This window comes from Labeo rohita, chromosome 3 (genome assembly GCF_022985175.1).
Source record: "Labeo rohita strain BAU-BD-2019 chromosome 3, IGBB_LRoh.1.0, whole genome shotgun sequence".
Lineage (NCBI taxonomy): Eukaryota > Metazoa > Chordata > Actinopteri > Cypriniformes > Cyprinidae > Labeo > Labeo rohita.
In genome coordinates, this window is record NC_066871.1 from 8,624,358 (window position 1) to 8,649,440 (window position 25,083).

The following is a 25,083-nucleotide window of genomic DNA, read 5'->3' on the forward strand; positions in this document are numbered from 1 at the left end:
ATTGTATATTTTTTAACCACAAATGCTTGTCTTTCACTAGCTCTGTGATGTACTTATACGACTTCATTGCATTACGTAATCACATTGGAAAAGTCATGCGCAGTTAGTGTGTGTACTTCAATTCAAGGGCGAAAATCTCCATCTCATTTTCTCCTCAAACTTCAAAATCGTCTGACATCATTGTTTTACACACTGGGTCAGTTCCTCAGCCTACGTCATGTGTGCGTGATGCTTAAGGTTGGGCTAGTGCAAGACGAGCATTTGTGGTTAAAAAGTATATAAATTTGTACTTTTCTAAGAAAATGACCAATAGTTTTGCTAGATAAGACTGCACTGAAACTGCAGTTTGGACCTTCAACCCATTGGCCACCACTGAAGTCCACTATATGGAGGAAAATCCTGGAGTATTTTCCTCAAAAATCTGATTTTTTTTTCAAATGAAGAAAAACATAAACATCTTGAATGACATGGGGGTGAGTAAATTATCAGGAAATGTTAATTCTGGAAGTGTTAATGTTAACTATTCCAGATACAACATAATAAGCCTCCCTTCCCACAAAATGAGGATAAATGCGAACACAAAAAAACAAGTTTTAGTCTTTAAAGGCCTCCAATGCATGCTTTATCAGCATTTGAGATAGTCATTCACTGGTGTATTCATTTTATATATGGTAGATCAGTTTCCTCTTGCCCCTCATTTCAAGAACTAGAGGGAAGTCTTTTGCAGTTCTGCTTTCCTGAACTTTTCGTAGTAAGTCTCTCTCATAATGTGACTAGTTTGCAAAGAAGCTTAAAGATTATGAGAAGTGAAACCCGCTCTAAGTACATCCCTGTTTATGACCCACATTTTGAAACCCTGACCCACAGAGCGTCAGAGAGACGTTTTATAACAACCTGTAATTACCGTAATGTTTGTTCTAGTTGGAGGATAACTGCTTTATTTTTAGAATACAAACTTCCATGTTTATGGCATGTACTTATCAATCAGTGAATTGGAGCATTTAGTTGTACGCTGGCAATTACCACATATAGAGAGAAAATTGGTAACCCACCAATTTCATTTTAAGAAATTTCTGACAGGACTTTCAATTTATAACAAGATATGACACTGCGGATTAAGGTAAAATCTATTAAATAAATGCATTTTTATTGCTTTCTTTGAGTCGTATGGAGAAAACCTCTTGGGAGATAGACAATCCTTTGACTCAGCAGCTCTGTGGAGCCTCTGGGAAGAAATTATTCTGCGGGCTGAGTGTTGTGGTTATGTGATGACCACTGTTAACTACTTCCGTGTCCGCTAATGGCGACCACTTTATCCTTTTCTCGAAACCACGTGAACTTCTGCGTCCTCCCCTTGTTGCCATCCTAGTAGCAGCAGTATTTGCGATGTAAGGAATGCAGATAAAGAATGAAGCATACCTGTGTAATCCTATTCAATTTAAACCGTAGAGGTGTAGAGACATGCCTACATTTGTTTGCAGTACTTACAGGTCTTTGCCTTCCTCTTCAGACCCCCGTGCAACAGAAATATTAGAGGTCTGCGTCCCCATTTCCTCCGAACAATTGGCCTAATCTCTTTTAATGTGACCTGAATTTAGTTCAATACTTTTTGATGTGGATTTTTATAATAGTGATTTGCAAATCACATGGGCTGTAATCCCAACTGCCTTTTTTGAACTGTGCCGCATTCACATTTATCCAAAGTAATAGATGACATGACCCGTCGTTTCATTCGAGCTGCCGGTGAGGTATTAAAGAATTAGTATTTTATATTTAATCCTCAGTGAATGCGTGCTGGTGGGACACGGCCTGCAACACGTGTGAGGAGATGAGAGATGAGAATCATTGATGATCGCAGTTTGCAGAGAGGAAGATGATAAACAAAACCCATTTCTTTTACAAGACTGTGGGTGACTTTGAAACATTTATTTGCTTTAGCGTAGGATATAAAAGTTTTACATTGTGTGAGAGATTTGCAGATAAGAAATATGTTTTGTTTTTCTCGTCCATGAACTGATCCACACTTTTCATTGTTTTCACTGGAAACCACCCACTTCTGATAATAATTTGTCATTTGTGCGTCACTTCATTTATGGGAAACTGACTCATATGTTTACAGGTATTCTGCATTTTGCTGTGCCTTAAAAGGACATGATATTTTTTATCTGATCTTGGATGGTGGGTGTGAATAGGTAAATGCATGGACTAAATCCTTATCTTTACACGAGTCAGGGAAGTAAGAAATGAACTGCAGAAGCTGAATGGAGCACAAACCTACGTTTTAGAACTAGATTTATAAATTTTTCTGATGAAAGTGAGTGTTTTATTCTCATGACGTGCTGCCGTGATGCTAGGGTGTTCTAGGTGGTTGCCAAGCTGGATGCTAAGCTGTTTCTAGTTGGTTACTTTTGTCTGTATATATCAACTTTCACACATAATACTATTGAATTGTGGTAAAATTACCGGAACGACTTGTAAATACATAAATGTTCACACATTACACGTTCCACCTTTTTACCAGTAAAGCACCATTCACATATCAGTTTCAAAATACCGGTAAATTCTGTGACATCATTAAATGGGAATGACCTCTAAACGGATGAGCCTCCCAGTATACATGGTCAGAATTTTGGTGATATTTTCATATTCGTGTCAAATGTTTACGTTTATGCATCTGCTTTTCGCCCAGAGTAGACATCTTACATCAGCTTGTTCTGAACTCGTATGTGCTCATACTGCATAATCGCGCTCTGTGATCACACAGAGCACATTACCGGTAACAGGAAAAGGTCCTGTTCATACATGATCTCTTAATGGTAATTTACCCGTAATTTACCAGTAAAGGCTGTATGTGTGAAAGGGCTTATAATATTCCACTCCCTAGATTTACTACCATTCAAAAGTGTGGGGTCATTTTTTTTTTTTTATTTCAATGTACAATTACTCTTGTGTTTAATGTATTTTAAAATTTAATTTCTTCCTGCACTTTAAAAAATGCTGGGTTAAAAACAACCCAGCATGGGTTATTTGGCAACCCAGCACTGGATAAATATTAGACAGAACACATGCTGAGTTATTTTGACCCAGCTGGTTGGGTTAAATGTTTTTACCAAACATGCTGGGTTATTTTATTTAAGTCAGCTATTGTTTAAAAATGATTATATTGCTGGTTTAAAATGGACTGGAACTTATAAAAACACAAACAGAATTACTAGAGGCAACAGCAATAATCAAAAGGTTAACATTACTAAGAACACATTGAAAAATACAAGACAAATTTAATTTATTTGGGTGAATACACCATAGTTTACAATATTACAAGCCTTTTAAACATAAAAATGTAACTTTAGAATTTTAGAATTTTAATTTTAGTGTATTCAACCGTTCTCTGTAATTGCTTTTTACCGTAATAGCGCTAATTCTCATTCCGGTGTGTCGCAGAAATCTGAGCCAGTGAAGGGCTGCTGTTCGCCAGGCTAACTGCGAACTTCAGACCGCAACCTCGTGTTTCACTCGTAGCTGAAAGATGCCGTGACTGACTCCAAAACCTGCCCACAGACAAACAGTACTGAAATTAGAGAACATATTTTACGATTAAACTTTGTACAATAATGAATAAAGTCCATTTATTTTATGCAAGCCATAAGGTGTTTCCATCCTGCGAAACAACTGCTGCTACACTGTAACTCAGCAGCTGGGTTGTTTCATCAGAGACAGGCTTAACCCAGCAGTTGAGTAGAAAAAATAACCCAGCGTTAAAAATTACCCACCAACTTAGACCACCAAAAACTACCCAGCATCTTGGTAAATATATATATATATATATATTAAAAATAACCCAATAAAATGACCCAACGGCCTGAACCCAGCATTTTTTAGAGTGTGTGATGTCAAAGCTGAATTTTCAGCATCATAACTTGACTCAGTCTTTAGTGTCATATGATCCTTCAGAAATCATTCTAATATGCTGATTTGATGATCAAGAAACATTTCTTCTTATTATTAATGTTGAAAACATTTGTGCTGCTGGAAACAGTGATATTTATTTCCGGGTTCTTAGAAAGTTGAAAAAGCTGTTCTGTTATGAAATGAATATCTGTTGTAAATAAGTGTGAAAATATATAAGGCTTTAGATATTTCTGGCCTGTTCTTAATGTAAATCTTTTGACATGAGCTGGGCCTGAACATGTCCTGCAGATTTATTGGATCCTGCCAAAGTTCAGTAACTGTACAGTATTTCCGTATGTTTGAGAGTGAGGTCAGTGTTTGTTTTTCTGTGAGCTGTAGACTGATTACAAATCAGCGATAATCACAGTTACATTTGAGGTCAGTTGGTGCATTATTGTCTGTCTACATTATTGCTGAGTAATTCTTTCTTTGTGCAGGTAGGAAATTATAAATGCTGAGACCTAAATTTTTTATATTACTTGACAGACATTAATGAGAGAAAGGGATATAGATTAAAAACAGGGGCAAGACTAAATCACTGTTTATCCCCAAGCTCCCAAATCTCTCCTCTTCCTAGAAGTCACAGGACAGTGCAGTGAAGTTTTGACCTGCTGTCACCTTCCTCTAAAGGAATTAGACTTCACCAGGACATATGGCCAGTTTAATTAATGAAAGTCCTCGTCATCACTACAAAAGACCCTCACTTGTTCATCTTAGAGCAATGGGGTTTTTTAAACGTTTAATATTAATATTAATAAAGATTGCATGATCTCTGTAAAATATCAGTCTTTAAATGCAAAACAATTAACAACAAACTCTGTATCACTGTGTAGGGAGCAGTGAACTCTGCATAGAGATTGTGAGGATCTAAATGCAGTTCTAGAGAGTACAATCACCTCCCACGGCAAGACCGATGTTTCCTTGGTATTTCCTGAGAAGAGAGATCAGACATAACTGTGGCCTTTGATGCGAACTGCTTGCCGTCCGGTTTGGGCAAAGTTGGCGTGGTTATTGTATGCAGCTTTATTTGTGCACACAAGTGAGAAACAGTGAAAGATAAAACATCAGACACGGTTTTTACAATGTCTTATCTGAGATGGAAGTTGTCCCAAAACACTTCTGTCCACATTTACCAACAACGCACCATCTGATCGCTCCTCACATGCCTCTAAGCTCTTAGGCAACGTAAACCCATTACGCTGGGGCACAGATTAGGTTCATGGACAGCTTTACTCTTCCTCACCCCTGACACACATAATGAACCTTCCTCTCCCTGTGGTCTTCTGGACTTTATCAGGCTTTAGCCAGATATGTTGTCCATTTAAATGTGCTTAATGGCAAACTATGGATGTTTTAAGTGTTCATGAACTGAAATCCAAATTCCCTGGATCTTTTGACATATAAGAGGTTATTGCACTATAAAAATATCCTGTCAGTTACAGAACTCAAAACTTTCTTGTTAGTCTAAAAACAACTTATATCGAAGCCAATCTACCAAAACAACAGGTTGTGGAATGAGACATAAACTAAGAATTGAGAGATAAAAAGTCAGAGTTACAAGTTATAAATTCACAGTTCTGACAAGAAAAGTCCAAATTGTGAGATTTAAACAACTGTGGGAAAAGTCTAGGGCTGCCCTCGACTAAAGATTTTTCTGGTTGACTAGTAGTTGTTCATTTTAAGCATTAGTTAACTATTAGTCACACATTTACTAATAAAACATAAGTTATAATAATGAGCCTTTAATTACCTACATAGCCTAAGCACTTAAGCGCACACAAAAAAGCCTGCCACAGCAAACCAGCAGATATAATAATTATGAATGTGTCAGGGAAAAACAGCAAGGAGACTGCATTTAAGTTTTAATCATTTATTGATGAAGTAGCCCTTTCTTTGTTTTCAGCTTAAGAGATGAAGTCGGAAACACTGACACATCATCTTCGCAGCAGTGATGCGCCTGTATGCATGTTTCATATGGATTACATAATCGGAGAATATTTGTTTTCTGTTTGAATTGGTTCATTTAAAAGTAGACATTTCACTCTCTATAGATATATTTTTCATGTCTGTAAGGCAAGTGTACACAGAGTTTAGAAGTTTAGCGCTCAAGTTTACAGAGACCAAAACGGCAGAAAACACATCCTGTTTGCTTTCATTGTTTTACAAAAGCGCAACGTTTTGTTGTTATTCTGAGTGCACACAAACAAATGTAGTTTGTTTTATCTGTATGACAAAAAATTACGGAGTATTTAAGTGCAAGTGAGCACACCGGCTCTTCCATCTGTCATGCAGTGAGCGCGCTACTATTCAGTTTCCACACTCCACACACTTGAATTGCGCACATTTTTCTAGATTAACATTAGATTGAGCTGCCATGTGAAGTTGCTACTACATACATCTTTCAGATGAAAAGCCATATCTGATGTCGATGAATGATAGGTGAGCGTTTGGATGTCCTGCCCGATGTACTATATTACCACATAAACCAGCCGCTAACAATCTGTCCGTCACGGACTGCATGACTTTGCCACTTCCTGTGGATTTTTATTTTCAGCAACTAAGCTATTAATAAAATTTTGGTCGACCAAGCCTCTTCTCGTTGACTAACGGTTATTTGACTGTTAGGGGGCAGCCCTAAAAAAATCAGATAAAAAAATCCAATTTTTGTTTTTATTGTTTCCTTCTGTGGCAGGTAAATAAAACAAAATAGACGTAAACTCAAAATTCTGAAAGAAAATGTCATTTTCTGAAAGAAGTAGTAAATGCTAAATTTTGAGAGACAAAAAGTCAGAATTGCAAGATGTAAATTCACAATTTTAAAGTTTGAGAAAAAGTTGGTATTGTGAGATAAAAAGTCGCAGTTATCTTTTGATTTATTTTGTGGCAATAAAATAGACTCGCATAGAACAAGCCGCATGATTTGAGGAATCATTTTTCTTTGTACACAAACTCTGAGGGATGAAATTTTTGCTGAAATGTACCACACAGAGGTTTGTTCAGATTCCACTAATTATAAGTGACAGTAAAAGTGACGCTTTCCTTAGCAAACACCTCTAATGAGAGTAAAACAATAAAGGACACATGAGGAGACATTGTGTGATTATTTTAGGTTGGCATCATGCTGAGGCCTGTCACCCTGTCAGATCAGTCTGGGACGCTTCAGCCTGAGGGACCCACATGAGGCAGGTCCTGTCTGCCCGTCTCAGGCTGCAGGTGTGGCCTAATCCTCTGTCTGCTACTATTTTTGGCTGAGCTAGAGACAAAAGATGCTGTGGGAAACAAGTGAAATATTATTACAATTCAAAATAACCTTTTACGTTTATTACAGTGGCATGAAAATGTGAATAATTTTAACAAAATAAGAGAGATCATACAAAATGCATGTTATTTTTTATGTACTGTCCTGAGATATTTTACATAAAAATAGCTGAAATTGTTAAATTAACTCCCTTTAAAAGATTGGGAACCCTTTGTTCTTAAAACTGTGTGTGGTTACCTGGATGATCGGCGACTGCTTTTTTGTTTTGTGATGTTTGTTCATGAGCCCCTTGTTTGTTCTGAACAGTTGTTTTTCGGAAAAATCCTCCAGGTCCTGCAGATTCTTCAGTTTTCCAGCATCTTTTGCATATTTGAACCCTTTCCAGCAGTGACTGTATGGTTTTGAGATCCATCTTTTCACACTAAGGACAACTGAGAGACTCACAAAACTATTTAAAAAGGTTCAAACATTCACTGATGCTCCAGAAGGAAACACAATGCATTAATAGCTGGGGGGTGAAAACTTTTTAAATTTGAAGATCAAGGTAAATTGTACTTAATTTATCTTCTGGGAAACATGAAAGTACCTTCTGTTGCTTTACTAAGTGGAAAAAAAAGATATTTCAACAAAATAAGAAAAATTTACCCCCCCCATCCATTTCTGTGATGCAAACTTTAGTCTTCAGTGCTTCAGTGTAACACGATCCTTCATAAATTATAACATCTCATATATGATTATTATCAATGCAAAAAATGCAATGCCTTTTTTTCAGGATTTTGTGAATAAATTTAAAATGAACATCATTTGTTTGAAATAGAAATCTTTTGCAACATTAAAAACTGTAGGGATTTGAAAGTGTAGTGTTTAAAATATAAAAAAAGAGTAAAGAATGCATGCTATATTATTGTTTGTGCGCTATTTTCCAAACTACATGGAAAATACAGCCACAGCAATTCTTAAAAAATGCTCATTTTGAGTTTCATGGAAGAAAAAAGTCATTAGGGTTTGGAATGATATCAATTTGTGTAAAAAGTATATTTGGCAGTGGAAATCAACTTTTAAGCTTATAGTACTTTTTCATGGTGCATTTATGACTGTTTTTTTTTTTTTATTCAACCATCATGGTCTACTTCAGCCCGTATGTTTTTTCAATAGGAGCCAGCAGACCTTTGATTCCCCGTAAATGATGCAATCTCCGCCGGCGATCCCCGTTGGTACGTTATTTACCCTCAGATGAGGTGCACGGCAAGCCAGAAGTCTCCTGATAAGCATCTGGGCCTCCCTGCGCTGAATGAATAATCTCCTCTTTTGAAAGGGGGAATCCTTGATTTAGTCTTCTTGGCTCCGAGATCTAAATAAACTAGAAGGGACAGAACAGTCGTTGTTTGTCAGATGGAACTCAAGCACAAAGATAAAAGCTGTAATTGCCGGATTACTCTTGTGTAAAAAACATCCAGCCTAGCCAAAACGCGGATTTTGTAATTCATCGAGAAGTATTCAAACAGACGCTCGAGTGGAAGCACGTACGCAACACATCCTAAGCCCTATTTATACCCACAAACACAAATATGCAAAAATGGCACCGTTCCACGTGCGCGTCACACCACTCTGTTCTTCAGAGGCTTGCAATACGCAGAGACATTCCTCATGTTAGTGAACCTGAGCGACCCTGGCACGCGTATCCAAATTGAGATCCAGGGGTTGCGGTATCTTTGACTCAGAAGAATTAAGCCACACACAGATGTTGGCAGCTGTGTGTATCTGCTGCTCTTGTTTCCTGTCAGAGTCGCAACCTCCCATAGGCCTGCCGTGTATTATGTGTATAAGCGTGGAAGGCTGACCTGAAATCAACCCCGTAACATAGCCATTTCAATAACATCCCCTTCTGCCATAATTCTTTAACAGTGTTTTTTATGGCCCACATTATATTTTCCTATATTCCCCCACGAGGGTTTCTGGTGCATATTCTCTTCCGTCATAAAATAGGTGGAGTTGCAGGGCCGAGGTCTAAGAATAACATCCTGTTTTTAAGTGCGAGGGATTCCTGTCACTCCTTTGTTGTGGCCACCTCTCAACCAGAGCGCTTCCTGTCTGATAAAAGCATCAGGCGGGGACGCATTGTTCTGCGGTCCGCTCCCAGTCTGCTGATCTGCAGCGGTCGGTGTGAACCTTTCCCTGCATCGTAGTCATCGTGGGTTAACACACATAAATCATTCAAAGCACTTTCAGCTGGTCAACATTTGCAGTTTTTGCGAGAGCCGCCAGAGCAACGGCATACCACCATAATCCGCTCTCACCTAATCCACTTACAAATATATTGGGTTTAAGGCTGTTTTATTGTATAAGGGAAAACCTCTTGGTATTGTTGGTCCCTGCTGTTCATGCTGTTATGTCACATGTTCATTATACTTGCTGCTTTCAAATACTATTTTACTAAGAGAAGAAAATATGAATCGCCATTTATTATTCAATGTAATATGGTAAAGGTGAAGTCTATGTGTTTTTGGACATTTCTGTTTATATGCAGCGATGACTATCAGGCCTAGAACAAATATGCAAAACTTGAAAATTGGCTCCAGTTCAGCTAAACACACCAGCATGAATTATCACGAACTATCCACACGCCACAGTAAGGGTGGGTGATATGACCAAAATCTTATATCATGATACAAGTATTTTAATTGTACAATAACGATATACAGTCAAACCAAAAAAATATTTATAAACCAGATAGAATTGTTGATATTTTTTTTACTAGTGGGTGCAGGACACTATTCATTTATGTAAGTGAGGTTAGCAAAATAAAGTAAATTGTGGCATATTATAACCAAACATTCTTCATACAGTCGACTACCAGTAAAACTGATAAATATTTGACCAAAAATTATTTAGACACTTTGACTTGACCATGTTTTGCGTAAGTGTTTTTCTTTACTTGCTATGTGACCTTTTTACACCACAGACTGAACTAAATTAAGCATTGCTTGGTAATTGGTCAACAAAGTATTAACAGTTGTGTAAATATTGGCATACTAACAGTTGTCTGAAGAGGAATTATCAAGATGAATTTGTTCTGACACAGTTTATGAGTTCTTGTCATATTTTATTACCATTTTCATAAACTGTGATAATGTGAGAAAAGTTAAAGGTGTCTGAATAAATTTTGGTTTGACTGTATATCATAATATAGTTTTTTTTTTTTTTTGCTAAAAATAAGGTCTTTATTATATAAATAGTTTTGATACCATATTAATTTCATAATTCTTGTCAACAGTGTCACCCTTACAAAAATTAACCATGGTTTTACTACAAATAAAACCAAAAAAAAAAAAAAAAAAAAAAAAGATTACTATAGTTAAACCAGGGTAACCACAAATTATGGTATTTGTAGTAAAACTGTGGTTATACAAATGGTAATTAATACACCAAAAAATCATGGTTACTACACTTTTACTATAATAGGACTATGGTTTTCAAACACTGTAAAAAGTTTTTACCAGTTTCAACTTAAACTTAAAATTTTAAGTTAAATCAACTTAAAAGTACAAGTCATTTCAACTTATTTTATTGTAGTGATGCAATGCTTAAAAACGTGAAGACGATAGTCCAACATCTGTGTTAATCTTGTCTCGCCCACCCCTACCCACATGAAGTTGAATTGAAATTTAAACTGAATTGACAACGAGATATTTATTAATATTGCAATTCAAATAAATTCAAGACAGATGATGCATTCTGGAGGAAAAAGTAAAAAACCCTAACATACATCCATCCGTCCATCTCTCCATCTTGTAGCATTCTGTTTGCTACCTCAATTCAAATTCAATTCAGATTGGAATTTGAAAAGCATTCTAAATTCAATTCTGAATGGCGCACAACTGCTAGCTATGCAGGGGCAGTGTCATCACGCATTGCATTCTTAGCATTGCCACAACGGTCAGTAAAGTCAATTTTCTCTGTCAGGTCAATAACCTCCACCCCCTCTCTCCCAGAAAGTGATCATGAACGGACCAAAGGGGGCCCTGCATCTCCTCGACTTCCCTAAATGTGTAATCACTTTCAGCTCATTTCCAGCTTGATAGAGCTTTCAGCTCAACTAATGGCATATGGGTCAGAACCTATTTGTCTGAGCAACAGTAGATGGGTTTCAGGTGGGGGAAGGGGGGGGCGATTAGGAAGTGGAAACAATCATCATTTTTGCAATTCCGTTCACCGTGCCAAAATTACACTGTTCACCTTTAAGCGAAATGTCCTTCAAAGCATTATATTACTTACATTTCCTGTTCCCTTTGAGATAAAAGGTCTTCAAACTGAATTGAATATAACCGAAATACAGTTGCCAGGGAGACCAAAACCACATGTCCTGATTAAAAGGTCAGTGTACAACTGAGACACACTAAACGACCAGGGAGATCCAGTCCTGTTTCATCTTACACAGCTGAAATCCTTTCGCCTGATTTGATTAACATACAATTACACGGCGAACGGCGGCCTAAAACCGCTTAATGCAATCTGAAATCCGAGTTCACAGAACAAGAGAGCTGCCTGCATCTAAACTTCACATTATCAGCTCTCAGCGACGTGTGCCTTTACATAAATGCATTCATTTTAAAGGTGAGGCTGTTTTCGCACTTCAGCATGAATGCACTGTACGATTAAAGCATCTAAAGTGGTTTGATGTGTGTACACACTTCATGCCGAATTCATGCTCAGACTGCAAGTCTAAAATCCCTGGCTTTGTTGTAAAAACACAGAGCAACAAAAACACAGTGCTGTGGAGATTCTCCAAAGCAAATATAAAGGGTGCACGAAGGAAAGTCTCCGAACTTGACGCAAATAGCTGCCATATGTTTTATGTGCTTGTAAAAAAACAAGGTGTGAGAGATAAACATCACCGCATAGGTGAGAAGAGAGATCAGTATCTCCAAACCCAAGGATGCATGTTTGTCTTGCATATGCGTGTCGGGTATGCATGTTCAGAATGCAGGTACCAAAGAATCGACTTCCTGGAAAAGACTGCAAGTTTTCACTGAATCCATGTGTCCTTGGATATTAAATGATTTGTTATTCATATCATGCTCCCCGAAGCTGCTGATTGCATACAGCTGTCTCAAAGCGAGGTTTGCACATTCGTATTTTAATCCTTCCAGAGTGCATAACTTCGAGAGTGCCAAAAATGGGGCCACAGCCCAATCTAACACTAATAAAGCAGCACGCACCTGCGAAAGACGCTATGTCCCTTTGCGAGCGTGATCTCATTAGTGTGCATGAGCTCCTGTGACACGAGGTGCGTCACCGCTACACTAAAGGGGCAGTCATGTGGGGCCATTGTTTGATTTTTCCCCTGCGGTTGATCTGATCATCTCATCACGCCTCTGCTCCTCCCCCCTTTCTCCCTACAGTGAAACAGAGCCGGCCGTCAGACCCACATCTAGGCCCCTGACCCGTGCCTCTCACAGCATAAGCCAAAATTATTCCGCTGTTTGGTTCCACCAGATGCAGCAGCGCCACGGAAGGGTTCCGTCTGGCCTGGGCGGCAGATATGTAAGGCGATTAGCGGGTTGCCGTGGCACGACAGTAGGAGACTGTCCAGAAACAGCTGTGTGTCTCCATGTTTCATAATGTCCAGCTCTCCTCCTCTGAACTCTCCGGCCCGGAGCAGTCACGCAGCAGGATCTCCCAAACTCTCGGCGCAGCATGGAAGCTCTTGAGGAAATCTGACTCTCCCTGAAATACCCTCGGCGGTGCTCTCCCCGCGGAGAAATTGAGCTTTAATGAAATGCCTGGAAGCAGATGTTCCGGATTGTGCACCAGGCCATCTTAGACGAGGGGGGGCATCTGTTTGTGGCATGTTTGTTAATTAATTCATGACGCAACCAACCCCCAAATCAAAGCAGTCTGAGGGGATGTGCGGATTTTAAAACGCCACTCAGAATCAGAGCTTTGCGGTGATGTTACCAATGTTGTATCTGACTTATTACAGTGTCCGAATTGAAACTGATAACAGATGTCTGGATACGATCGTGGTTAGCATGGCTGAACAAGCAACCCTTGTTCTCGCACCGTCAGCAGGTGAGATCTAATGTCATGCCACCATAACGTTTCCGTCAGCTCCCGGTAACTGTTACTGGCAACAAAAGCCGAGAACAAAGAGCCCCTCCAATGGAAAATACCCCATGGCATTATGTAAGCCAGCCAAGGTTGTGTAATTCCAGTCATTTTGTGAAAGATAAAGGTTTCACATAGTTGGTAGTTTGATGTACTGGTGTGGCACCGTTTTATGTGGCTTAAGGTCTGGTTACAACAAGACAGGTGTGTTCAGGTGTGATAAAATTCTGGTGCGAAAACACTATAAATTGAAAGTTGATGCCTCTGTTTAGACCGACTCAAACATTCACATGGCGACAACAGGACCTGTTTTCTATATGAAGAGGTGTTGATCTGTTTTCCATGACACTGTGAATAATTCTGTCTAAGCAATAACGTTTGCGTTACATGCTCAGAGCCACTGCTGTTATATTAAAAACAACTTGGTTGTATGTAATAACAGACTAAGCTAAAAAGTTGCGTACACTGTAAACCCAAACAGTATAACTAACTTATAATGTAAAGTACCTGGTACTCAAAATGTGCCAAAAAGTTTAGCTAACTATTATTTTTCAGTTTACACAACATCTATCAGAGTTTTAAGTTAACAGTAATTTTTAGTTTTAGTTTTTACAACTACACTAAAGTTATGAGCTTAGGGAACTTGAAAAATAGATTCAACCATAATCAAATATTTTAATGTCAAACATACGCCCTCTAGTGGCGTCTTTTTTTACGAAAAAGTGACGTCATCGCTGAACGTGCACTCAGGCGTGTTTCAAACAGATGCACAGAAGTTCGCGCTCTATTTGGATGTCTACAAACATATGCAAGTATTCAGCTGTTTCAAATAATGTTGCCGTCTATTTATAGTTGGTATCGGCTACACTCACACCATCCACGCTCGTTAGGTTTTCTAGTTAATGTGTACAGTTTTTCAGAATATTTAGAATAGAGCTACCAGTTAAAAGTGTACAAGCATATCTAAATTTCTCTAACGTTAGGATATTAAATGATGCAGCGCACATGAACATTTTTAAACATATTAAGTCGTGTATTCTTTCTATACGTGAAGTCAGCTGCAGGTTATCTGGTGAAAGTGCGTGTTCTATCTTTTTTCTTTGTGTTATGGATAGTTTTCTTCGACGATTTGATGCATAAAAGTAGTCTGAACTTAACAGGCCTGTCCGGTCCATCTGTCCACGCTGTTCCCGCAGTTTCAGTTCCCAAGGTGAGACACGAACATTTTTGTAACATAATCCTTACACGAACATAGATTTTGTTTAATGAAATTTCCCCGTTGACGCTAAATGTTTACGTAAATCTGAAGTTAAAGGTTATTTCATTGGCATTATGTTTTTAGGATTGTCACTGCCTGTTAAAATTCAACATTTTTTAAGAAATACCAAATAAGGTTGTCTTTTGTTTTGAAAGAATATTACAAAAAAAAAAGGATATTAAATGATGCAGTACATATGCAGTCTTACAGTTTGGACTTTCTGAAAATGTGTGTATTTTTGTATAGGTGGAGTCAGCTGCAGATCATTTGATGAAAATTAGTTTTCTTTGTGTTATCTTTTCTTCGACCTTTTGATGCATAAAACTAGTTTGAACTTCACAGGCCTATTGAGTCCACGTTGTTCCTATTGCAGTTCCTAAGGTGAGACACACATTCTTGCAAATATAATTCTATTACAAAATATAAAAATTTGTAAAAAAAAAAAAATAAATAAATAAATAAAATACTGAATTAAATGTTTATTTATTGCATCTGAAGTTTAGGTTTAATTTCAACTTTTTTTTTTTTTTTTTTTTTTTTTTTTTTTAGGATCTCTGCTGAGCAAGTTGAAAGTTACAGTTACAAAAATTGGGACAACTTCCAGGTAAATTTGTCTTAGATTTTTGTTTGGTGAATTAGAGGGATGGCTTGGGACTGTAAGCTGTGTACAGCCTCATTTCAATCCAGAACACACTTGCTCACACACATTCAATTGCAGCATAGTCATTATTCAAAAGTTAGTCCATCACCAGTGAAAGAGATCCTTGGATGCTGGCCAGCTCTACGTTTGGAATCACAGATATAATAAACTCTAATTGTGTGTTTAAAAAATGTATTTAATATATTCAGTCGGTTTGTGACATGCTTTTCTTGTCTTCTGTTTCAGGTATGTGCTGAATTTCAGCGCATTACCAACCAGAATTTAACAAACACATTTTACGCAGAGCTAGACCGCCACAGTTTTCGCCTGATGACTTTATATCGACAGAGAGCAGCGAAGACTGGAAAAACTGCTGATGCACTTTTATGACTTAAAGGTATTATCATGGTATTATTGTTGTTTAATGCTTCAACAGACATTGTTTTGACTGTATATACTGAATATTATCACTTGATCCAAATATATAAGTCTAACTATGACTTGGATTTATCATGTACTAAGTGATGAGTAAACATTTTCTGAATTTTTTGTATTTAATTTAGAACAGTGGTTCTCAAACCTTTCCTGGAGGACCCCCTGCCCTGCACATTTTGTATATCTCCCTGATCAGACACACCCAATTTAGTTCTTGCAGTTTCTACAACAAGCTGATGAATGGAATCATGTGTGTAGATGAGGGAGACATACAAAATTTGCAGTGCAGGGGGTCCTCCAGGACAGGTTTGAGAACCGTTGATTTAAAATACATTAAAAAAAAACTTTTAAAGGGATCGTTCACAGAAAAATGAAAATTCTGTCATGAATTACTTGCTCGTTGTTCCAAATCTGTATAACTTACTATACTTTGTTTCGATGAACACAGAGGAAGACATTTGGAAGAATGCTGGTAGTCAATGGGGTCCAATAATTGTTTGGTTATAAACATTCTTCTCAATATCATCATGTGTTCATCAGAACAAAGACATTTATACAGATTTGGAACAACTTAAAGGTGAGTAAATGATGACACAATTTTTATTTTTGGATGAACTGTCCCTTTAAGAGTTTTATCTATGCCTTGATCAACTTTTTGGCATTCATTCTGTGTCAAGTTAGCATTGTTTGGTTTTGTGCTGGCTAAAACGTGTGTGTTCCACTTTTAACATTGTTTTCAATGTGAACTTTAAGGATCAACATGATGTACACACAAGGCGAACAACAGCGCTCTGTGCACTTCCTGTGTATCTGAGAGAAGACACCTCAAAATTCTTTAAAATATGCACGGTAAGTCACTTATTCTGCATATTTCTTAGGATTATATTTCAGCATTTTTTTCACACTGGTAAGATAGCATTTGGTAATTGTGTTTCAATACTTTTTACATCCAGATTGAAGATGATTCAGAAGAGCCAGATGTTGATTCATCAGTTGCCCTTTTGACAGTCATCCGAGAACTCCCAGACATTGCAGTTCGGTACAATACAGAGAAGATTTTGATCATCCTTGAGAATGGAGTTGTCATAACAAACCTTCAGAGACTCTGATGCTTTCCTTTTGATGTTTGGCTTAATCTATGCATTGGATCTCTCATATCCAAAAGAGATGGCCAACACGTTTGAGTTTATTTAGAAGGTTCTTTTGGGTCTTGATGATGGCAAACTTAAGCCAAGGGTGCTGGCTCTAAAGAATGACTTGCTGATTCATGCCAGGTATGCCTTTTTTTGTTGCACAGAACTGTGGTCACAGTTTTTGTTGGCATAATGGCTGTTAAGGTAATATTTTAATGTAATTTATTTGAGCTGGTGTGCCTTTTTATTGCACAGAACTGTTTTAATGTCTCATGTTTTATAATAAATTTTTGTACTTTGTTTAATGATTTCAGATTTGTAATTTGTACTGTTAAGTTGTAAAATGTAGATATTTGAGTACAGGAAACTTAAAAAAAACAAGGCAATCAGTTGCCACAAAATATTTAAGTAACATTACTACTACAATTTAAGTTATGTAAATTATATAATTTGATTTAATAACACTTAAAGCTCCTTAAACTAAGTTTAGATCAATTAAAAATTTTGATATATATTTGAGGGATATTTTAATTAAGTGAAATAATTAAAGTTGTCAGTACTCAAAACTTTGAGTTGCACTAAAGTAAAGATGAACAAAACACTAAATATATATTTTGATTTAAATTAATGTTTGTTTATAATTTACAGGTACTCAAAGTAAGTAGCTATATGCTTACTGATGATATTTAAGTTTGCAAACTTAAAAAAATAGCGGCAATCAGTTGCCTCAATTTTTTTAAGTTAGTAGAACTTATCCGGGTTTACAGTGTACACTCTAAAAATGCTAGGTTTATTTTTTTAACCCAAATGCTGAGATCAGGGTAGATCTCTGCACTCTAAAAAATGCTGGGTTTTTTATTTTTTTTAACCCAAATGCTGGGTTCAACCTGTTGGGTAATTTTTCTGCACTCTAAAAAATGGTGTAGGGTTGTTAAAAGGTACCGGGTTCGGAACTTTTGGTACTGAAATTTAAAAAAAAACGTCCATTTCCTGCTCACATTTGAGCGCTATTTTTTTTTTAAAACATCGCTGATTGGCCATAGTGTTCACACGCTCAACAGACATGACTGTGATTGGCTACAATGATAAGCGCTTCACGCTCCTCACCAAGCGTTTGAAAGTCAGCGGATCCGTCTATATGCAGATGTATTAGGGATCCGCTGACACACGTGGTTTTCAAACGTTCCCGTTGTGCTTATTTATGAGCACTCGGTGAGGAGCATCAAGCGCTTATCATTGTAGGGTCATATCTGTTGAGTGCGTGAACACTATGGCCAGTCAGCGATGTTTAAAAATCGGCTCAACAGCGCTCAAATGTGAGCGGGAAATGGACATTTTGAAAATTTGAGTACCGAAAGTACTGAACTCGGTACCTATTGACAACTCTAAAATGCTGGGGTTTTATTTGGTTTTTTGTTTTTCAAATGCTGGGTTCAGTTTGTTGAGTCATTTTATTGGGTTATTTTTAACTTTTACCCAGGTGCTGGGTAGTTTTTCGGCACTCTAAAAAATGCTGTTTTTTTTTTTTTTTAACCCAAATGCTGGGTTCAGCCTGTTGGATAATTTCATTGGATTAGTCTTAGCATTTTACTTAGGTGCTGGGTAGTTTTTTCAGCACTCTAAAAAATGCTGGGCTATTTTTTTTAACCCAAATGCTGGGTTCATTCTGTTGGGTCATTTAATTGGGTTGTTTTTAATAACTTTACCCAGGTTCTGGGTAGTTTTTCTGCACTCTTAAAAATGCTGGGTTATTTTTTTTCAACCCAAATGCTGGGTTCAGCCTGTTGGGTCATTTTATTGGGTATTTATTTTATTTTTCAATATGTTTACCCAGGTTCTGGGTAGTTTTTTTTTTTATAACTCAGTTGCTGGGTCATTTTTAATGTCATTAAAAAGAATTATCAACCCCCTTACATACCTACCCAGCACTGGGTCAGCGGTCATTTTGTGTTCTGTCATGAGAGAAAACGTGACTGACGGGAAGCTTCCTGAATGAAATTAGGGTTTGTATTACATTGTATTCCTGTCAAATTATTACTGTATGAATACAAAAACATCTGTAGTCTCTGAATGAATGCACGACCAGGGCTGAAACATGATGTGACTTCACTGTTATATGTAACAAAGTTTCCATGCGCTCCATTAACTACAATAGGAGTGCTATTGATCCAACGCGCTAGCGACGCAGCTGTGGTTGTGCTATGCGTTTGAGGGATTGAAACTTAAATATCTGACAGACAGGATGGAATGAAGTTAAGCTGTTTTTGATGTAACTTTTCAAAAATAAATGTAAGGTAAGGCATGAATATAAGTAATTTAATTAACTGGAACAGCCTACTGATAGTAGTTTTCTTCCCACAGGATCCCTCTTGCTGGTCTTGTCACGTACTAAAACCTTTGCTGAGTATTTTATGATTGTAAAAGACTGACTTGACATTAAATAAAAAATACACACACATATATATATATAGGCTAAAACTGATTTTAGAGTGCCTTTTTATTGTTTAAAATGAAAAACCTTCAATTGGTTGACAGACCCAGCACTGTCAAAAAACAACCCAGCAAAGGGTTAAGGTATAAAAGCAAACAAAGTGGGTTAAAATAACTCAGCATGTTTTCTGTCCAATATTTACTCAGTGCTGGGTTGCCAAATAACCCACAAATGTGAAAATCGGGCTAAATTTTCATACCAAACATTCGTGATTTTTATTATTAAAAAAAACAAGAGAATTAAGAAAACCATTTTCGGCTGAATCCCAAATAGCTTGGAAAAAGTGCTGCAAATTCCATAATGTACCTTTAAAGTTTATGGAATTTTTAAAAAATGTCAAATGCACGCTCAGCTGTTATTGCATATAGCTAAGCCTATATTCTGGTGTGTTGTGCTCTGGTCTGGGTCTCATTAAAGATATTCAGTACTGTGCGGTTACTCTGGCGTGAAGCCCACTCCCTGTGGCCCGCTATCCGCAAAAGAGTTTGCCAAAGGGTGTGTGCGCTTGTGTTTGTATCTAATGTGCACAAAACTGGAGAAAATAAAAGTTATAAGCTTCAAATTTCAAATAATTACTGTTTATAATCTATTGCGGCTTTCAGTGCATCTAGATATAGGACACCTCTTGAGTTCTGTTTAATCAGCTGATAAAAGCGGCGTGCTAGAGCCGAGCAGAGCAGTGATCTTCTTAAAGCATGATCATGCTGATCAACTCCTCACAAGACTGTCCTGTGATGGGTGGGCTCACCTCAGGACGCTCTATGCACTGAACATGTCTATTGTTGGTTTTATTGATGGCTTGTGGGCATTGATATCACACGTCAAAATGTTCTGCAAATCCACCAATATATCTGGGAGCTGCAAATGAGTCATATGACCATGCTTTTTCTGATAATCTTTAGACAATCAGAGACAGCGGTGCAGAACAATGAAAAAAGCTCTTTGTAAAATCTCCTGATGTAAAGGTCATTCTAATAGGTGGAAAACTTTGGTAAAATTTAATTGGTAAAAAAGCCCATTGTCTATTGTCAGTTTAGTCTAGCACTGTATGAAGCACATGGACCAGAAATGCTAGAATGCTTTAGGACATACTCTTCTAAATCCAGTGTGGCTGACAAAGAATGGAAAGTTGGCATAAATGGACACATACAACTGTTGGTAAAAATATTTGAAAATAATTTAAAATGGACTGTTTTATTCAATTTTATGTTTTAATATTTAAAAAATATTTATGCTTATGACAGTATCAAATTCTTCCTCTTTTTGTTGCCTGTATTCAATTGTGAGTTGAGTCTCCTTTGCTTTTTCATGATGCCTGAAGTTGATTCTCATGTAAAGCATTTTCATTTTTTTTTCTTTTTTAAACATCTTTCTCTTTTCTGCTTCATATAGTGGTAAACTATTGCATTTGACTGAGCTGAAAATCTGATCGTTGTTTCACTTGTTGTCTCCACATATAATATTCAGACAGAGACAAAACAGACATTATTTGTTGTTTTCACATTTTGTGGTTAGCATAGTATTGTTTGGGACAGATAAATAGCTTATTTGACAGGAAGTATCCCAACTGTCCATTGTCAAGTGTCTCTGTTTCAAAACCAGGAATGACATCAACTGACCACATCCTTCTTACGAAACCATTGCAAAATTGTTGCGTGGAAAAAGAGAAACATTGCACATCATAGTTGGTACCTTGAAACACAGGGTCTTAAAGGGTTTTTTTTGTTCTCAAACAAAGACTCCATGGTGAGGCATATGAGACACTGAAACAGTCAATGCCTTTGGCTGCCTGAACGCGGCCTGTAAAAAGAAAAAAGAAGAAAAAAACCAAGTGAAGTTAAGTGAATTCGATCCATGAGCTTTGACTAGAGAGCCATTTACTTTCAGTGTGCTTGTGGTGATTTATCTTGGTAAATTGGAGGCTTGGTTGGTTGCTGTGAGAAAGGCGACTCTTAACGGGAGTATCGCAAGAGGTACTCCATATTGATTTTCCCAGCAGCCTCTGAAATCATAGTACTTTGAAATCTGAAAACATGAGCAACAAGAGGGCAAATCAAGGAGAGAAAAAGGAAAAGACCTTATAGTGTAGACCGCACAGCTTATTTAGTGCCTATAAACATGGAAAACAAGAATGTGTGTAACTGTTTATGGAACATGATCTGACCTGAAAAGTAAACATTGTGCCTTTACAATGCATCCAGCCAAGGGAAAGGAACAATGTGAAAAGTGGGGAACACACATTCTATAAGTTACACATTTAAAATCAGCTTGACTCATGAATAAAATGATTATAACGACCTATATGGCTTAATATAATGTAAATGATTTCTCTTATTGAAATATGTAGAAAACCCATTAACGATTTACATTATTTAAAAATACACATCGTTTTATACATATTTTGGACTATATGGGTGCCATTATTTCGTTTACGTCAAATACTTCACTCAGCGAGCTACTAGCACTACCTGTTGCTTTTTTTAATCACAAAACACCTTGGAAAATAACATATTGATACGACGCCACATTGTGTGGCTTTTGGTTGTAATTTGAAGTCAAAGGGCAACAAGAGAAGTGATGTAAGTCTTCACTGCTTTCTTAGTGGTAAGAAGAGGAGAAAATAATGGGAAGATGCCTATGGATGAATAAAACTTCCTAAAGACCCTTGTCTTTGTTCTCTCCATTTCAGGCTTTAAGTAGACCACAGCTACTGAAAGTGCTTACAAATGGCAGAGACCAGAAACGCTAGATGCCATCCTGGCAGGATGTAAACATGCCGACGTTTGTCATGACGCTGTGGCCAGCGCGGATTTCATTCAACATCCGGGGGTGTTTAGACTCCTTGTAGGGACAAATTGATGGTACGGCATTTGGTTTAAGCCTACACTTGTATCCATCGCCACCTGTAAGCTCTTTTAGTACACTGTAAAAAATAAAAAACACAATTTGTTGAGTCAGCTTAAAATAATTTGTTACCCTGCTGCCTTAAAATTTTAAGTTCAGTCAACTAAAATAAGTTTAGTCAACTTGAAATGTTAAGTTGTACTAAGTAACAACTTATATATTTGTGTTTGCTAAACTTAACAGATGGGTAAGTAACCCAGCTGCCTTAAAATTTTAAGTTGATTCAACTCAAATATCTAAGTTGTCACTTAGTATAATTTAACATTTCAAGTTGAATTAATTTTTTTTGAGTTGACTGAACTTGATATTTTAAGGCAGCCAGGTTACAAATTATTTTAAGTTGACTTAACAAATTGTTTTTTACAGTGTATTTGTGGTCATCGTATCAGTATTTTATTTTCCAAGTTGTGTTACGGTAAAAATAGCAACAGGTAGCACTAGTAGCTCACCAAGTGCAACCATTTGACATCATCGAAATAATAGCACCCCCACATAGTCCAAAATACCCATAAAACAACATGGATTTAAAAAAAAAAAAAACCATGAATCTTTCATGGGTTTTTGGGTTTTGTGAGTTTGAACTTCCAAAATGCAGTTTAAATGCAGCTTCACAGGGCTCTAAACGATCCCAGCCGAGGAAGAAGGGTCTTATCTTGCAAAACGATTGGTTAATTTCTAAAAAAAAAATACAATTTATATACTTTTTAACCTCAAATGCTTGTCTTGTCTAGCTCTGTGTGAACTCTGTGTATTCCGGTTCATGACAGTTAGGGTATGTCGAAAAACTCATTTTCTTATCCAACTTTAAATCATCCTACATCACTGTTTTAAATTTTTGGTAAAGGGTGTTTGACCCTCTTCGCGCGTTCACTTTGTAAACACTGGGTCGGTACTTCTGCAGTGATGTGGAGCAATTTTTAAGTTTGAGGAGAAAATCAGATGGGAGTTTTTCGACATACCCTAACTGTACTGACCAATTCACACAGAGCTAGACAAGATGTTAAAAATGATAAAAATTGACATTTTTTTTTAGAAAATAACTGATCATTTCACTAGAAAAGGCCCTTCTTTCTCAGCTGGGATCGTTTAGGGCCCTTTGAACCTGCATTTAAACTGCATTTTGGAAGTTTAAACTTAATAAACCAATGAAGTCTACTATATGGAAAAATCCTGAAATGTTTGCCTCAAAAAAGAAAAGAAAGACATGAACATCTTAAATGACAAGGGGGTGAGTAAATTATCTGTAAATTTTTGTTCAGGAAGTGAACTTCTCCTTTAACTCAACTGACTCCTGACTAATACAGTCATATATTTTAATAAAGTTCTGAAATTTTTTTGTATCCGTTGTATTCTTTCACTAAAACGTATCATAGTATTACAATGTTTGTTCTGATTTCCTTTGTTTTGGACATTGTAATACCTAGAAGCACCATGCACACGCAATGGCACCTGAATATATACCATAGCATATAGCAAAGCACCATGATAACACATGTATTTTTGCATGTATTAATGTCATCTCACTTATCTGGTAGGTTCACATATGGAGAAAAGGAGTGGTGCAACTGGCAGTATCGGCTGTAAAGGCAACATAAATCTACTGGTTATAGTCTCTGCTGTGCATTTGCTCATTCATCAGAGTGTGTTCACAGACAGATCAGTGGTATTATGATGTCACGGGGTGCTTAGGGCTGAAGTGAACCAATGCTGTAAAAACATTCGCATGTTCTTTGTTCTTTTGGCTGAGAAGGTTCGTTGCATAACCCCAAAAGACTTTAGGCTTTAGAGTGCTTGTGTTCTGGCTTTAGGTAGAAATGGATTTCATTTCCAAGCCCTGCCACTGTCGTATCCAGTTTTAGCCGCCATTAGCTTTAAATGCGTGTCTCTGTTAGGCCTGAACTCATCCACCGGTAATGAAGGAGCCACCCTGGCACAGTATAAAAGACATCGGTAACTTTGCTCTCACCCTTTCCCCGAACTCCCACCAGACTTGTGACACTGCGCCATTTGTGTTCACCCCTGCCGACATCGTGTCTCTAGTCTGCTTCCAGTATAAAGATATTATAGATTGTCATTGTTTTAGTTTGTCATTGATCTGAACCGCCTGAAAAGTGTACTTGGGTATCCGAGTCTAATGCGTGTTTGTGTTGTACCGGGTGAGCCGAGATGAAAGGCTCTTAAAAGCTGTTTGGAAGTGAAGCCCCCTCGCCGCGGAGTGGCATAGGGCCTCCTGCGTTCAATCTTAATGGAGCAGAAATTGAACCCCCCTCTCCCGCCCAGTTCCACAGGCTCTACCGGCCCCAAGTTGCCATGGGGCCCCTCGATCAGATAACACCAGCACTGTTCTGCTCACTGGCCCAAACCGCACTGAAGGCAACCTTTGGCTCCAGAGCGACACGCAGGCGTTTGAGCATCTGTGTGCTGCACACCATCTGAGCAGATTTTTTAAGGCGTGATGTTTATCTTAGAAATATTCCACCCTCAGCATCCATCAGATAAGACTGTATTACGTGTCTCTGACACAAATTGTTTTTACTAGCATGGTTGTGTTCCAATTCCAGTGCAACAACAAAGAAATGCAGCATGTCTGCCCAAAAAAACTCTTTTTGGCCACACGCCACCTGGCCATCCATTCAAAGGTGTTGCCTTCTGGAACACCAGTGCAATGCATTCTTCCTCACTACAACCAGCTGGGGTTTCCATCCAAAGCTGCAAAATTGGGATATTGCATAAAACATTTGCGAATAAGCACCATTTCCATCCAACGAGTCAAAGAGAACAAAATCGTAATTTCCAAATTGTTACTTTTGAATTTATAAAAATGATCCAGTTCAAAAGTTTACATCCCCTTCATTCTTAATACTGTGTTGTTCCCTGAATGATCCACAGCTGTGCTTTTTTGTTTAC

At 37.6% G+C, this 25,083-nt stretch overlaps 1 long non-coding RNA gene across 2 annotated transcripts; it reads left to right on the top strand.

Moving 5' to 3' along the window:
- Positions 1-14,293: 14,293 nt before the first annotated feature.
- LOC127163184 (uncharacterized) lies at positions 14,294-17,086 on the top strand. Of its 2 annotated transcripts, XR_007827459.1 has the most exons (7): positions 14,294-14,525; positions 14,820-14,954; positions 15,123-15,177; positions 15,460-15,610; positions 16,097-16,225; positions 16,402-16,497; positions 16,602-17,086. It is a non-coding gene; the product is annotated as an uncharacterized LOC127163184 (long non-coding RNA). The 2 variants fall into 2 exon arrangements; XR_007827458.1 differs by lacking the exon at positions 16,097-16,225.
- The last annotated feature ends 7,997 nt before the right edge of the window (positions 17,087-25,083 follow it).